At 36.2% G+C, this 17,381-nt stretch overlaps 1 protein-coding gene and 1 long non-coding RNA gene across 51 annotated transcripts in view; one reads left to right on the top strand and one right to left on the bottom strand.

Moving 5' to 3' along the window:
- The window catches only part of LOC106868745 (FH1/FH2 domain-containing protein 1), a 357,696-nt gene that overhangs the window by 62,483 nt on the left and 277,832 nt on the right, over positions 1–17,381 (top strand). The gene's annotated exons all lie outside the window — the stretch shown is intronic.
- The window catches only part of LOC128248733 (uncharacterized), a 181,110-nt gene that overhangs the window by 46,003 nt on the left and 117,726 nt on the right, over positions 1–17,381 (bottom strand). The window lies entirely within an intron of this gene.

Raw genomic sequence — 17,381 nt, 5'->3', positions numbered from 1 at the left:
TTAGTCACATGTCTGCTCAACCAGGACTGACGTGGTGTTAAATATCGACATCCACCACAAATACAACTGAATTTTCTTCGAGAGAGATTAAAAAAGAAACACAGAGAGGGAGAAATAGTGTGTATGTGTGCGTGAGTGTGTGTATGTGTGTGCGTGAGTCACAGAGGGAGAAGGGGAAATATATGTGTGTGTGTGAGAGAGAGAGAGAGTGCGTGTGTGTGTGTGTGTGAATCGCAGAGAGAGAAGGGGAAATATATGTGTGTGTGTGAGAGAGAGAGAGAGAGAGAGAGAGATAGAGTGTGTGTGTGTGTGTGTGTAGGTGAATGTATGTGTGTGGATGGTGTGAAAGATAGAAGGATTGTGGAGGTCGATTGAGAGACGGACGAGAGAACTGGTAGATGGTTTGATGAATGTATGAGTGGTTGCTGTGGTGGTGGTGGTGGTGGTGGTGGTTGTGGTGGTGGTGGTGGTGGTGGTGGTGGTTGTGGTGGTGGTGGTGGTGGTGGTGGTGGTTGTTGCTGTTTAACACCAGGTCAGTCGTGATGAAGCTGACCTGCGATCAAAAACATTCCAGACATATCGCATCCAAAATATATACGCACTATCTTGTTTTCACTCTTGTTTTAAAACGGTAGAGGGAAAAGTTTGTTGAAAATTTAACTGTTATTTCTAACATGTCGAATGACCAGTTAGAGGCGTCTCTTGTTTGCTCGAGCGACTGGATGTAGAGAAGAGAGAGCTGGGATGGAGAGAAGCAGGGAGGGAGGAAGGGAGGGAGGGAGAGAAGGGGAGAAGGTTAAGTGGTATTGTACTACAATACCACTTCAGTGTTCATGAGTTCAGTGTTCAGTGTTCATGAGTTCAAAATTCTTTTAAGTATTTGGTTATATCCCTGGGTAGGACAGTGTATTCTATATTATCAAAGTATGTTACCCTTAGTTACCGACAATGCTAATCTAGATTTGCGGGGGTGTCAGCATTGAATAGATCTAATTATTGATTGATAGACGACTCCGATCACTAACTGACACGATATACAATGCATCATGCCACTCTATGCATACACACACATGCACACACACACACACACACACACACACACACACACACACACACACACACACACACACACTTGCACACACACACACTTGTACACACACACACACTTTTCAATGGTTTTGGTAGACGGAAACTGAAAGGAGCCCATTATAAATATATATATATATATATATATATATATATATATATATATATATATATATATATATATATATATATATATATATATATATAATGTGTGTATGTGTGTGTGTGTAGTGTGTGATGTGCGTGCGTGCACGCTTGTGTTTGTCCCCCACCGCTGCTTGACAACCGGTGTTCGTTTGTTTACATCCATGTTACCTAGCGGTTCGGTAAAAAGATAGAGACCAAATTTAAATTTTAAAAAATACTGTGGCCAGTTTGCTCGACTAACCCTTTCAAGGTGTTGCCCCAGCATGGCCGCAGTCAAATGCCTGAAACAGGTAAAAGATATTATAAATATATACATATATATATATATATATATATATATATATATATATATATATATTTCAAGGGACATTTTTTTTACTTGCTGAGTCAGGGCAGTGTCCATGACATTTGCAAACTCTCCAAGACCGGTGCGTTTGATACCGTTAATGTTCTGCTTAAACTCTTGCAGATCCATATCTGCAGGAATGTTTTCTACTCTAAGCACAAGGCCCGAAATTTTGAGGGAGGGGCCCAGTCGATTACATCGATGCCAGTACGCAACTAATACTTATTTTATCGATCCCGAAAGGATGAAAGGCAAAATCGACCTCGGCGGAATTTGAACTCAGAGCATAGAGACAGAAAGACAGACGAAATACCGCTAAGCATTTCGCACGGCAGGCAAACGTTTCTTATATCTTTATTGCCCACAAGGGGCTAAACATCGAAAAGACAAACAAGGACAGACAAAGTGCGTAACTGGTGCTTAATTTATCGACCCTGAAAGGATGAAAGGCAAAGTCGACCTCGGCGGAATTTGAACTCAGAGCATAAAGACAGACGAAATACCGCTAAGCATTTTGCCCGGCGTGCTAACGTGTCTCCCAGCTCGTCGCCTTCCACATCTGCAAGAATGAGATAAGCTGGAATAAGATTCCCAAGAGTTGATGCTCTGGGGTTCGGGATGGTGCGGACTTGGGCCATGATGTAACAAAGGTGACGAGAGGATCACAAGGTGCGTGATTAGTAGAGGTACATATGCATGTATGCATGCATGTATATATGTATGTATGTATGTATGTATGTATGTATGTATGTATGTATGTGTGGCATATGTCACAAGGTTTGTAAAACAATACCCGGACTTAAGAGACATATGCTGGTTCACAGAAGCGTTTCCTTAGAATCAGATACCAGCGAGCAAGGATCAAGAGGCTTGAACATTTGTCATCTGTGCTGTAGACCTTGTCGCTCAGCAGCCGGACTTCAAAGTCACTTGAGGGCTCACCAACGGTGTGATTGTACTGCGTGATGATATGTGTGGATTGTTGATGGGATGGCTATCGTCCGTCAAGATGGAGCGGTCGTCATGTATGTATGTATGTATGACTTTATACATGTATATGTGATGTATATGCGAGGGTGTGCTGAAAAGTTCCTGGCTGTGGGTAAAAGAAAATACAGGAGGATCAGTTAATTATGATTTTATTCAACATATTCCCCTTCCAGATTCACACACTTATTACAGCGGTCCTTCAGTTTTTCTAAGCCCCTGTAAAAGAACTCGAAACGTTAGGTCTCCAACCAAGCCTTTCGCGATACCCTTAAAGTCAGAAACTTTTCAGCACCCCTTCGTATGTACGTAAAAGTTCGTTTTGCAATCATCACACTTTGAGTAAGTTCTACTCGAGCCTTGTGAATTAAACAACGCAGATAATAATTTGTGCTAGTCTATCGGAGGGATTGTATCTGCAATTCAAAAAATATACCTTTGTCACGTATTGCGTTATTCTAAATTCGCTTAGCTTGCTTCCTAACCTCATAGTTCCAGGTTCAGTCCCACTGCGTGGCACCTTGGGTAAATGTTTTCTAGTGTAACCTCGGGCCGAGCAAAGCCTTGTGAATGGATTTGGTAGACAGCTTTGTATGTATGCATATATCTATGTGTGTGTGTGTGTGTGTATGTCTTTGTGCCTGTGTTTTCACCACCCCACCCTACCTCACCGCTTGACAACTCGTGTTGGTATGCGTACGTCCCCGTAATTTAGCGGTTCGGCAAAAGAAATAACTCTTGGGGTCGATTTGTTCAACTAAAACCCTTCAAGGCAGTGCTCTAGCATGGCCGCAGTCAAATGATTGAAACAAGTAAAAGATTAAAAAAAAAGAATAATATATGCGGAATTCTCAGCCAGTTTCGCTAAAATTACATGAAACTGGCAAGTTTAGCGGATCTAACCCGGGAATATTCATCGTCAGAACCCAGAGACCCACAGAGAGCCATTTCGCTATTTTTACGCTTTTTTTTTTTTTTCTCTTTTCATAGATCTATAATTTGTGAGAGAAGTTGGGTGGACGGACTCTGCATTGAAGCCCGTCAGGTGGATTGTACCTGTAATTTAAAATCACGCTGATTCTGTCGAAAAATTAATTAATAACGGTGTGTCTATGGAATACACAGTCACTTAGGCTTCAATTTAGAAGTGGGGTAATTCACTTGATCAAACAATTGAATCTTCATCGAACGATGAAGACCCACCACTATATGTGTGTGAGAGAGAGTATGTGTGTGAGAGAGAGTATGTGTGTGAGAGAGAGTATGTGTGTGAGAGAGAGTATATGTGTGAGAGAGAGTATGTGTGTGAGTGTATCTTTTGTATATGTTTGTATGTGTGTGTAGGTGTATGTGTGTGTACATGTGTGTGCATGTGTATATTTGTGTGTGTGTGTGAGTGCATGCATGCGTGCGTCTGTGTGTATAAGTTTGTGCTTGTTCTGTGTGTATAAGTTTGTGCTTGTTCCGCGAGTGTGTGTGTGTAACTATTAGCGCATGTTTAAGTGTGTACTTGTGTGTGTGTGCAAAAAATGAGAGGGTGCGTGCGCGTGTGAGTGTGGATTCTGCGCATTTCGCCAAGTTGGTGCTTTATGTTTCATACGTAATATATGTGAGTGTATATGTGGACGAATGAAATCACGTGCATCTGCATGTGTGTAAATGTGTCTTCATGCGCACGCGCGCGCGTGTGTGTATATGTGTGTGTGTGTGTGTGTATGTGTGTGTGTGTGTGTGTGTGTGCATCTTCTAGTTTTGACCAGCTTAAAAACAGCTGACTGTTCAGTATGTGGATCCCCAAAAAAAAACTCAAAAAGAAGGAGCCACAATAGACGCTCACTGCACTATTTCCGGTTTAGTGGTTGCGGTGCACAACTTACGAAAGAACGATTGTGGTTTCGATTCCTGGACCGGGTGACGCGTTGTGTTCTTAAGCAAAACACTTCACTTCACATTGTTCTAGTTCACTCACCTGACAAAAGCAACTAACTCCTTCGACGAAGCAGCGCCTTGTTCAGGAAATGTGGTGGGGGTATATATATAATTTAATTTGCGGTCCGTGGGAAGAGTCATTTTAACGATGCGTCCTGTCCTAACTCTTCGAAACGCCTGTTAGAATGGGGGTAGCTGATGAAGGAAAATGTTCTCTATGTGGTCTGTGTGTTTTCTGTACTCTGGTTATTATTATTTTTTTGTCTACGTTTTGTTTGCAATGTCCTGTACCCAGATATGCACCTATATATACAGGTAGACGTAGGTATGCACATACCTGTACGTATATATGCTTATACTCATTTATTATTTGTTATATATATACACACACACACACACACACACACACACACACACACATATATATATATATATATATATATATATACGTCACAGAAAGCGTGTAATTGGTCTTATGAATCTATATCACGTTTTTTCAATTGTTCGTGTTGTTGTTTTTGTTGTCGTCGTAGTCACTGTTGTTGTTACTGTTGCCATCATTTTACTGGGTTTTGTTGTTACTGTTGTATTTCTGCCATTATTGTTATTGTAGACATTGTTGTTGGTTCTGTTGCTGCCGTTGTTGTTTTTGTTGCTATTGTTGTCGTTGTTGTTATTGGTGGTAGTAGTGGTGGTAGTAGTGGTGGTAGTGGTGGCAGTGGTGGTTGTAGTATCGGGGTTCGTTGTCTTGCCGTTGTTGTGGTTTTTTATCGTTGTTATAACGGCTGTTAGCTATTGTAATTGATAATAATGATCATGACTATGGTTATGATGATCATGGTGGTGGTGGCGGCGGCAGTGGTGGTGGTGGTGGTGATGGTGGTGGTGGTGGTCGTCGTCGTCGTCGTCGTCGTCGTCGTTGTCGTGGCGATTAGCCCACTGCTTCTCCGCAGTCCCGACACTCCATTCTGTCTTTTATTCAGACATTGTGTAATTATCAAAGTCGACATTACTCAAGGTCTACTTCATTTCCTAAGACAGGATGTTTGATTTAAGGGGGATCTGGTTGTTACTTCTAGCAAGTCGGTCAGCCGACCTCTTAGAGAAAGCCTTCCCTCGTTGTTCTTGTGGTTGCTGTTTGTTTTTGCTGCTGTGTATGTCTCTGTCAGTATTTGTGTGTGTATGTGTGTGTGTGTGTGTGTGTGTGTGTTTGTGTGTGTGTGTGTGTGTGTGTGTCTATTCATGTGCATTCCCATGTATGTGTCTGTGCATATGCTTGTTTTGTGTGTGTGCGTGTGTGTTACTATCTGCGTATGTGTACGTGTTTGTGTGTATGTGTCTGTGTGTTGTTGCTGCCTGTTTATGTGTTGTGCATAAATGTTGTGTATGGATGTATGTGTATGTGTGTGTAGTTGTCAGTTAATTCAGTAAATAACCTGGTTCGTGGTGTATTATTCATTCTGTGAATCCATTCTTCTTTACCATTCTATTTACTGTACAATGGTTCTACTGACATATCAATTTTTCTATTAACAAAATAGGTATTTTTTAAACAGGATTCGAAAAAAAAAGTATCCCATCTCTCTCTCTCAGATGTCAATTGTAGTAAAAGCTAGAGAAAAAGGGACCAGATTTTGAAATACCCCAATGCTTAAGACGCCGTATATCGCGGGAGCCCTTATGTAATTCCATCAATGGGTTAAGGGTACAAGGTGAGAAAAGGAAAGGATTAGATACCGTATCTTAAAAGTTGGAGATGTGGATGACAATTATCATTGCCTTGACGATTAAAAAAAAGCATTAGGGCGTCAACGAAAACATTCCTATAGGAAATCGAAACCGGCCTGCAGATTTTACAAGTAGAACGTCGCTGTCTGTAACACTTACTTGTATATGTCAACATTGAATTATATTTTATTGTTTATAGAGCAGTTGAAAAATGCCTGTTAAATTACAGTCAGTTTATAATGGTATTTACAGTAACGATTTAACGGAAGTATTAGAACGGAAATAACAGTTAAAGTGACATTTGCCCTTCATGAAACCCTATAAATACTAGCGGGTTCATTTATTCGTAAAGCAGACGTCACAAATATTTGCTTTCATGATACTGCAAAAAGGATTTGGAATCCCGAGTTGGTTGCCTCCTCACACCATAACACATCACCACACCACCACAATCACCACCACCGCCGCCGCCGTTTTTATTTCGGCTCGTTTTACTTATTGTTTTGAGAAAATGGGTGCGATTTATTTATTTATTTATTCATTCCTTGATGACAATTTTAAAAGACATTCGTGTCGAGTTCATCCGTAAATGATGAATAACAAACATTCTATTAGGATCCGAATTTAGGCACAAGGCCAGCAATTTCGGAGGGGGGCTCGGTGAGTCGATAACATCGACCCCAGTGCTCAAGTGGTACTTATTTTATCGACCTCGAAAGGATGAAAGGCAAAGTCGACCTCGGGGGAATTTGAGCGCAGAACATACAGACGGACGAAAAGTTTGCTACTAAGCATTTTGTCCGGCGTGTTAACGACTCTGCTAACTCGCCGCCTTCTTCTCGACAACTAATGTCTTTAATTAAGGCCAATTAAGAATGCTGCCTTCATCAATGGTAACTGCAACAGCCATAACAACCTTTTAATCACACGCTTTTTTTATAATCTTAAAAGAAATTCACAATCGATAATGTGACTACTCGTTACTCTTTTACAAAGTAGAGAAAGGAAACAAGAAGGTCACGACTGGAACGCTTTTGACCCTAGCACTCGCCTGTTTTGGGGTTTTTTTTCTTTATCAACACAATTATTATCTTTTATCCCTTCTTTTCTCCTTTTTTTTCCTCGTTTACATATTTTTCTCTCTCCCTTACCTCTCCCCCACCTCCCCCTCTCTTTCTCTCAGATATCAGCTGTGTTGAGAACAGGTGAGCGATAGCGATAGGCTCTACCAGGTTTTAAAATATCCAAGGCATGATGAAGTATGTCGCAACAGCACAGTTATTCGTCGTCAGAAATTGAAAGCCTCAAGGTAGCCAGAAATTTTGCTCAATCAGCACTCTCCTGGGTCTTAAGAACAACAACATCAATAGCAAATATCACAACCATCAATGTGATATTGTTTATTTGTAAAACCAATACTGAGACGGATTAACGTGACAGATTAGGGTCAAGTGAGAATTACAGTGACTAACAACCTTGACTACTGCATGCAGGGTGAGACAGAAAAAGCTCCCACATTTTGCAAGGCTACTGATGTGGTACTAGTGAAGTTAGACAGATGACAAGGGTGTCTTTAAGTAGCTAATGTTTCATTGTTTGATGCTTTGTGTTACTAATATGATTTAGATCGGTAGGTCTTGGACGTTTATCGTGAAAATGCTTATCGAGATTTGTGAATATTAGAGGGGTTTTGCCGTAACCTTTAAAAATACCTTGAACAGTGGAGGCGTATGGCCTTGTGGGTAACGTTTTCGGATCATTACCAGAAAGTCTTCATCTTATCTCTTCTTCTTCTTCTTCTTCTTCTTCTTCTTCTTCTTCTTCTTCTTCTTCTTCTTCTTCCTCTTCTCCTTCTTCTCCTCCTTCTTCTCCTCATTCTCCTCCTCCTCCTCCTTTTTCTTCTCCTCCTCCTCCTCCTTTTACTTCTTCTTCTCCTCCTCCTCCTCCTCCATTTTCTTCTTCTTCTTCTTCTTCTTCTTCTACTACTACTACTACTACTACTACTACTACTACTACTACTACTACTATTACTACTACTACTACTTCTGCCCCTTCCTTTTTCTTTTTCTTTTTCTTTTTCTTCCTCTTACCTTTCTTTTTCTTCATCTGTCTAGCACTTCATCATCATTATTTTCTTCATCTTTTTGATCATCTTCTCCTTTTACTTCTTCTGTCACCTTTCATATCTCCTGCACTCTATCACCCGAGATCTCCCTCCCTTGTTTCTCCCCTCTCTCTCTCTCCCTCTGTCTCGATAACAATAACCTCACTTAACAAGAAAATCAATAGTTTTTAATTTCAACCTGTATCCATAAAACTTGTTAAATGTCACAGTTGTAGTGCATGGAGAAAAAGTTAGTCATAAGTATACGTGTGTGCACCCGTGTACACACAAACACACACATACATGTATATGTACGCATATATCTGTGTGTGTGTGTGTGTGTGTGTGTGTGTGTGTGTGTGTGTGTGTGTGTGTGTGTGTGTGTGTGTGTGTATGTATATACAAACATGTATATGTGTATCTGTTTCATATGTAAGTGTGTGCGTGTCTTTTTGCATATATTTGTTTATGTGTCTATGTATGCATACATGAACGCATCTCTCTCTCTCTCTTTTAAGTATGTGTGTAAGTGCGTATGTGTGTGTGTATGTTTACACACGTGCACATATACATATATGTGTGTATATATATGATCAAAGATAGATAGATAGATAGATAGATAGATAGATAGATAGATAGATAGATAGATAGACAGATAGATAGATAGATAGATAGATAGATAGATAGATAGATAGATAGATAGATAGATATGTGTGTGTATGTATGCATATATTGGAGACCTTTGTACGTCTCATAGCATCCTGGATCAGTATGTGAATGTTTCTTTCCAAAACGCCAAGACACAGATCAGGGCATTTCTTTTTGTTTTGCTTTTCAGTGAAAGGCCAACAGTTACTCATATATGCAAGGTTATCTAGCAGTTGGAGAACGAAATCCATACCCTGGATGTAATTGTTAACAATCCTTAAAATAAATGGGAGATAACTTTAAGAAATTAAGAATTAATTTCACAAAATTATATTACGATAATTTCCCGTTCGTAGCAGGGAAACTGAGATACTTATCAAGCCTGTTGCACTACAGAATCTGACCTGAAACCCCTTCTTAATTGCAAACAAACCTCTTAATTGAATCCCACGCGCTGATTGTTAGCGACTTTTAAGAAAAATAAGAATTATTTGACAAAATTAAATCAGACACTCTGTGGGGAATCTAAGGACAGTTATCGAATGTCGCATAATAAATTCGAACCCACAACACTCCTAGTTGCAAATTGAAACGCTTAAGCAAAATTCTAACAGTAATTTGTTAACAACTCTCAAAGATGAAATAAATGATTGTTTAGACAAATTGAAAAGCTCACCAACTGACGTGTCTATGTGGTAAGAAGTTTGTTTTCCAACCACATAGTGCTGTGTTCAATACCACCGTGTGGTCCCTTTGAGCAAGTATCTTCTACTATAGCCCCGGGCAGACCAAACGAAAACTGATACAAGACTGTCCTGTATACGTATGAGAGTGTGTATGTGTGTGTTTGTCGTCCACAGTCGCTTGTAAATCAGTATTGGTTTGTTTACGTCACCGTAACTTAGATGTTCTGCATGTGACACCGATAAAATAAGTAAAAGGCTTGACAAAAACTCTTTCAAGGCGGTGCACCAACGTATCCGCAGTCCAATGACTGGAACAAGAAAAAAGACAAAACATAATTAATTTCTCAAAATCAATTTACGTACTTAATGAGGAATCTGAGGATCCGTACCAAATCTGTCGCTCAATGGAATTAAGCCCGAAACGCCCTGAGTTGCGAAACGAACTTCTTAATCATTAAACCACACAAACATACGTGGGCCTGTTGTTTGGGAGAGTTACTCTCCATTGGCTTAACCCGGCTATATCCGCCGTTATCTTCTATTTACTGATATTTACGTTATCAACATGGGAGAGATGAAAGGCAAAATTCAACGTCTACGGGATTTCAACACGTAACCGACCGATAGGAACCCAACTAAATTTTATCAGCACTTTAACTATCTTGGCCATCTCTAACAGCCTTTTGAACTCACTCATATCAGTGATGGTTATTTTAAAAGCATATATATATATACATATATATATATATATATATATATATATATATATATATATATATATTACATACATACATACACACACACATACACAAGTAAGTATACGCATAGACATGCATACATTTACATATACATATATGTATACATATGTATATGTATGTATATACATGTATATATATGTATGTATACATATATATATACATGTATATATATGTATGCATGTATATATATACATATATATATATATGTATATATGTGTGTGTGTGTATATATATATGTGTGTGTATATGTGTATATATGTAAGTATTTATGTATGTATGCATATACATAGATATATATGTAAATACATACATGCGTGATGTACATGCGCATGGACATATATAAAACTGTATACATTAACTTACATCTATACGTGTATATATGATATACTTACATACGTATACGTAGTTTCATATATAAATATATTTACATATGTGTGTGCGCGTGCGCGTATAGGTACTATGTATGTCTACTCGCGAACACACACATATACATCATATACATACAACATGCATGCATATATGCATATATATATATATACACACACACACACACATAGTTACATATATAAATATATATAAATACATACGTATATATATATTTATATTTAGTTGAGTTAGCGGTCAAAATAACCATCTAAGGGATAGAAGTATTTATTACACTACTCCTATATTACCTATATATAACCATGGGCATACATATGCAAGCATATTATGCTCATGAATTATAGGTAAAGACTATGATAAACATGGGTTTATCAAGAATCAAAATTTAAAGAAAATGGGGAAGTACTGATGAATAGCAATTGACTTACATCAATTATTATTTCTTAATTCAATACAAATAGACTGTATCCCATCTAACAGCTGTTTCTGCTTCCAATGAGGCACACAAGCAAAATGGCATGATCACAACCATATTCAACTTTTCCCTTTTTCTTCTCTATGCTCTTCTTCTTTATTTATTCTTCACTCTGATGAAGCTCCTTGTTTCAGATCGGTTTTATCACCAAATATGATTAATATTTTTTACATATTTTTGCATATCAATGGCAATACACATTGGAAGCAGAAACAGCTGTTAGATGGGATGCAGTCTATTTGCATTGAATTAATATATAATAATTGATGTAAGTCAATTGTTGTTTACCAATACTTCTCCATTTTCTGATTTCTTTATATATATATATATATATATATATATATACAAAGAAAGCAGAAAATATATATATATATATATATATATATATATATATATGAATAAATACATATATACATACATACAGTTTTATGTATAAATATATAAAAATACATACGTATATATATATATATTTATATATATATATGCATAAATACATATATACATACATACATACAGTTTTATGTATGAATATATAAAAATACATACGTGTATATATATATATATATATATATATATATATATATATATATATATATATATGCATAGATATATACACACACACGTGTGTGTGTTTATGTATATGTGCAAGGGAATACGTATCATGCCTCAGAAGAGAGATTCGTCTACGGCATGAAGGCAAGACAAGAACTATAAAGTTGATACTAGAAAATGGCTTAATCTAATCACAACCTGCATCACCACCACCTTTCAATGGTGGCTAATAATAATAATATAAGAGTAAGACGTACAACAGATGGCAAAGAGGACACAGTCACTTTGAATTTGCATAAGACAAGCAATTTAAATTCTCTGATTTAGACCCTAATACCTGGTGATCGATCAAATTCCACATATAATCACCTGAGCTATTTTGATCTTTCGTTCTCTTTCTTACTCTCGTTCTCCTTCTTTCTTTCTCTCTCTCCCTATCTCTCTCTCTCTTTCTAGGTCTCACTTTTCAACCTTTCTCTCTTAGCTAAGCATTATGCCCATTCTTTGTCTACAATCGAACGGTCGTTAGTACGAAACTTCAGCTAAAAACAACGACAGACGAAACATGTTATTGATTTCTTTATGTTAGTTTTACGTGCCTATTTCTGCTAGCTTTATATACGTTGTTGATTGATGTCAACTACGTAATAATCTGCAGTATATTATTATCATTATTATTATTATTATTATTATTATTATTATTATTATTATTATTATTATTATTATTATTATTATTATTATTATTATTATTATTATTATTATTATTATCATTCATTTATAGCTAGAATGTAGTGGAAATAACTACTTCGAATAATTTACTTAGCTACTATTATACTAATCTTATATTTTGACAGTATTTACATTAAGATATCTAGCGGAGCAGTCTGTATTGTCTTTAATGAGAGCCTTTCACCGTTTTAAAATGATATTATGGTCGGCTTAAGAGAAGCACAGGTTTTAAAAGCAATAACATAGACGTTACACGTATCAAAAATTGAATTAAAATCTTATCATTTCACAAATTTCAAGTGTTTAAAACGGCTTTTGCTTTAACTTCGACTTCTCTAGAGCATTGCTTCTGAAACGATGCAACGTCAGAAATACACAAGTGCGTTGTAGAATTTTAAGAATATATGATTAAAAGCCTTAGATGATTTATATTAAATTAGCTTACGTGCTTCAGAATTTAATGCGCACGATTTTGTTATGCACAAATATGATTAATGAAACTGGATATGCAGTAGTTTTATATATTTTTCATAGAGCTTTTTTACAATAAACATTTTTTTAAAATAAGCATGCGATGTGCGCCAGAAATTTATTATTATTATTATTATCATTTGATTTCAATTGTTCCACGAAATGCAAAACATTGAAAAGCACTACTCTAGTATTAAGGATACGGAAGATATATGCTCCCTGGAAAAGACGCAAGTAACCGTACCCAGAATTTTTAGCCCCTATTTCCGACCGTTACGTAAACTAAGGCATATACTAGCTATGAATGAGCCTCGATGGCAACCACGTGATCGTCAAGAAATGGTAGCCACCTCTGTCGCTGATCATTCCCTACCGTTTTAATTAAAGGATGAATAATAATAATAATAATAATAATAATAATAATAATAATAATGATGATGATGATAAAGGATAATACAATAATATTAATGAACAATGTAGTCCCTGATATATATAAAAAGATGGGATGGCGACTAGAGCTACTTTGATCATGGATAATTTTGTTCCCAGAGATTATACGATCATTTAACAGCGAGAGATTTGCGTGTACTATAACAATATATGGCCAAATTTCTTCAAAGTTTATTTGGGAAATCATTGGCCAACATCCAAAAGTGATTAAAAAAGACTAAGTGAGTCCCTAAAGAGAGATACTTCCGTTCTCTGTTGCTCCCAGGGCTATAAAATTATTCAGTATCTTCCTATGTTTGTTATGCAACTTAAACATGAAAACATTCCCACGAGTCCTACCGTCTGAACGAATAGTTTTACTGATTACCTGTATTTCTGCTATGTACATGTAAACTATTCTTATGTATTATTTCCTGGTTTAATAATAAAGACTATTAAATATGTTATCACTTAACCATTTTTGCGAAAAGTGCTATAACAAAAACAAGGTTAAAATCATAAAGAAGTATGTCATATTCTATACATATAGGTTTATATGTCTAAACCCCCAAAAACATATGGTCAAAGGCGTACCAGGAACGACCATTTCATTTTTTCTAGTCTTCATTAGCCATGGTGTAATTTCATTTCTTTAAGAGAGCAGGGAAAAGCTTGAGAGGGATTCGAGTGCAATTTCTCACAATCTTGCGTCCATGTTGGTTCCTTCTTTGGCCGATATTCGAGAGCTATCTACGCTCTTCTCAAATAAGTAGCAGTTTAAGAGAAGTGTGCTTACATCCATCAAGATTCGAAACACCGGTTCTAGTCATAATCTCGGCGGCTTGACAAACATCTGTTTATCTCCTTTTTCAATAGCACCAATGAAAAGTTCATGTCTATTTTGAGTGTGTGTATATATATATATATATATATATATATATATATATATATATATATATATATATATACATACACATATATATATATATGTATGTATGTACGTATGTATAGATGTATATATATATATATATACGCGCGCGCGCACTCATCTATACATATATCTACATATACATACACACACAAATGTGTGTGTGTGTATGTATTTTTGTATGTATATATACGATATATGATAGGTGCATATGTATGGAGGCATAGAGGTTGGAAGACAGGAAAAGGGAAAATATAATTTGTAGTAGTATACATGAGTGTGTATATACGTGTCTATATATATATATATATATATATATATATATATATATATATATATACATATAGAAACATATATATATACACGCACACGCATATATATATATATATGTATGTATGTATGTATGTATGTATGTATTTATGTATGTATGTATATTTACTATTTAGTTCACACTGGGAGAGCGATACTTTCTTTTGAGCAAAGGGACAAAACATATCACCTCCTCTGTGCCTGTCACGATCAGAAGATAACTTCTGGTCTGTTCAGAGTAATTTCTAAAAACAGGTGTACAACATATTTCTCTATAAATTATTATCATTATTATTATTATTATTATTATTATTATTATTATTATTATTATTATTATTATTATTATTATTATCATTATTATTATTATTATTATTATTATTATTATTATTATTATTATTATTATTATTATTATTATTATTATATTCACTGATTCTGCCGTGTAGTGTGCGTCGTTGTTGATGCGTTTGTGACAAAAATCAATTGGTACACGAAAGAAAAAAAATAGAGTTGATGTCCCGCTGATTATGGGGAGAGGAAGGCTGGGTGTGGGCGCGCGAAATAGCATCGATAGCATTGTCTTGTGCAGGAGTTTATTAGGACATGAACTTGTAAATTTGGCAGCCATCTTTTTCTTATATGTATGTATATATATATATATATATATATATATATATATAACATCTCTTTTAGCTCACGACAAAGCAAAGATGAACAGTCCCCTTTTCTTATCGACAATCAGATTCATCAAAATTGGAGGTGTCGTTGTCAAATGTAGTCACTTGCAATATCCTTTTCCACTCTCTCTCTCTCTCTCTCTCTCTCTCTCTCTCTCTCTCTCTCTCTCTCTCTCTCTCTCTCTCTCTCTCACACACACACACGCGCACACATTCTCTCTCCTCCTCTCCCTCCTCTCTCTCCCTGTGTTTCTCTCACTCTCTCATTCCTTCTTTCTCCCCCACTATCCTATGTGTGTATAAGTTTTATATACCTATGAATATATATATGTGCGTATATATATATATATATATATATATATATATATATATATATATATATATATATATATATTTATATATATATATATATATATATACACACGCACGCACACACACACAAATATATATGTATATATGCATTTATATAAATGTCTATCTCGTTCTTTCTCCTTGTACACATATATGAGTGTATATGTATATATATATATGTGTGTGTATACATGCATATACATACATTCATACATACATACATACATGCATACATACATACATACATACATGCATACATACATACATACATACATGCATACATGCATGCATACATACATACATGCATACATACATACATGCATACATACATAAAGTTCATACATTTTGTTTATTTGAGGAATTTGCGCCTTTTTACGACACATAGATATTCCATACGCGCCCACACACAAGCACCGACGTATACACACACGCACATACACACACGCACGAGCACACACACATACACCAAGAAAAATGGAAAGGAGTATGGACACATACATATATGTACGTACATATTAGATATGTTTTGTGCGCGCGCGTTTGTGTGTCAATATTTCTCGTTTTCTTAACACAGGGCAGTTATATTTTCTATTGGTTTATTTAAATTCTATTATATTTACGTATTTACAATCTTTTCATATTCCATTGACTCGTAGGAAAACCCTTTCATATATACATACACCCACACAAATATACATACATACACACATATTAAACAAAAAGAAAATATTTGCATTTTTATCAAAATATACCACTGGTTTCAATCATTCTCATACGACAATTTAGTCTTTCAGTAAGAGAAAGGGGGAAATAAATTGAATTAAATTAAATTAAATTAATCTTTCATTATATCAATTCTGTTCAATTTTTTTTGCAAAATTTACATGGTGCTGGAAGCTGGTTTTCGGATAGCTGCTGGGTTGTATATGTATGTATGTATGTATATATATATATATATATATACAAGTGAGTGAACAAACGAAGTAGGGCACTCAACACATTTATTGCGAGTTACATGTATGGATCAAAGCAGTTTGATTCAAAATCGTTAGTACTCCGAGTTTTAAGTCTGATGCTAATCTTCACCCATTGGGAATTTGAATTGAAACTGTTTTGATCCTGTGTGGTAAGGAGCTTGTTTCCCAACTACATGATTCCGGGTTCAGTCTCAGTGTGTGGCACCTTGGGCGAATGTCTTCTACTATAGCCTCGGGCCGACCAAAGCTTGTGAGTGGATTTGATATACGGAAACTGAAAGAAGCCCATCGTATATGTGTGCGTGTATTATGTATTTCTGTGTTTGTGTTTGTCCCCCCACCATCGCTTGACAACCGATGTTGGTGTGTTTACGTCCCCGTAACTTAGCGGTTCGGCAAAAGAGATCAATAGATTAAGTACTAAGCTTACAAAAATTAAGTCCTGAGGTCGATTTGTTCGACTAAAGGCGGTGCTCCAGCATGGCCGCAGTCAAATGACTGAAAAAAGTAAAAGAATAAAAGAAAGAAAAGATTATATACATGCACACACACACACACACATATATGTATATATTTCCTTTTACACTCCTACAAACAAGTAGGCGAATTCATGTAACAGTAGTAACAGCATCACCAGCATCACCACCAACAGCAACAATAACAGTAGCAATAGCAACACCACT

This window comes from Octopus bimaculoides, chromosome 9 (genome assembly GCF_046866305.1).
Source record: "Octopus bimaculoides isolate indiv1 chromosome 9, ASM4686630v1, whole genome shotgun sequence".
Lineage (NCBI taxonomy): Eukaryota > Metazoa > Mollusca > Cephalopoda > Octopoda > Octopodidae > Octopus > Octopus bimaculoides.
The sequence above is the reverse complement of the archived record's forward strand: the minus strand, read 5'-3'. Positions and strand labels throughout refer to the sequence as shown.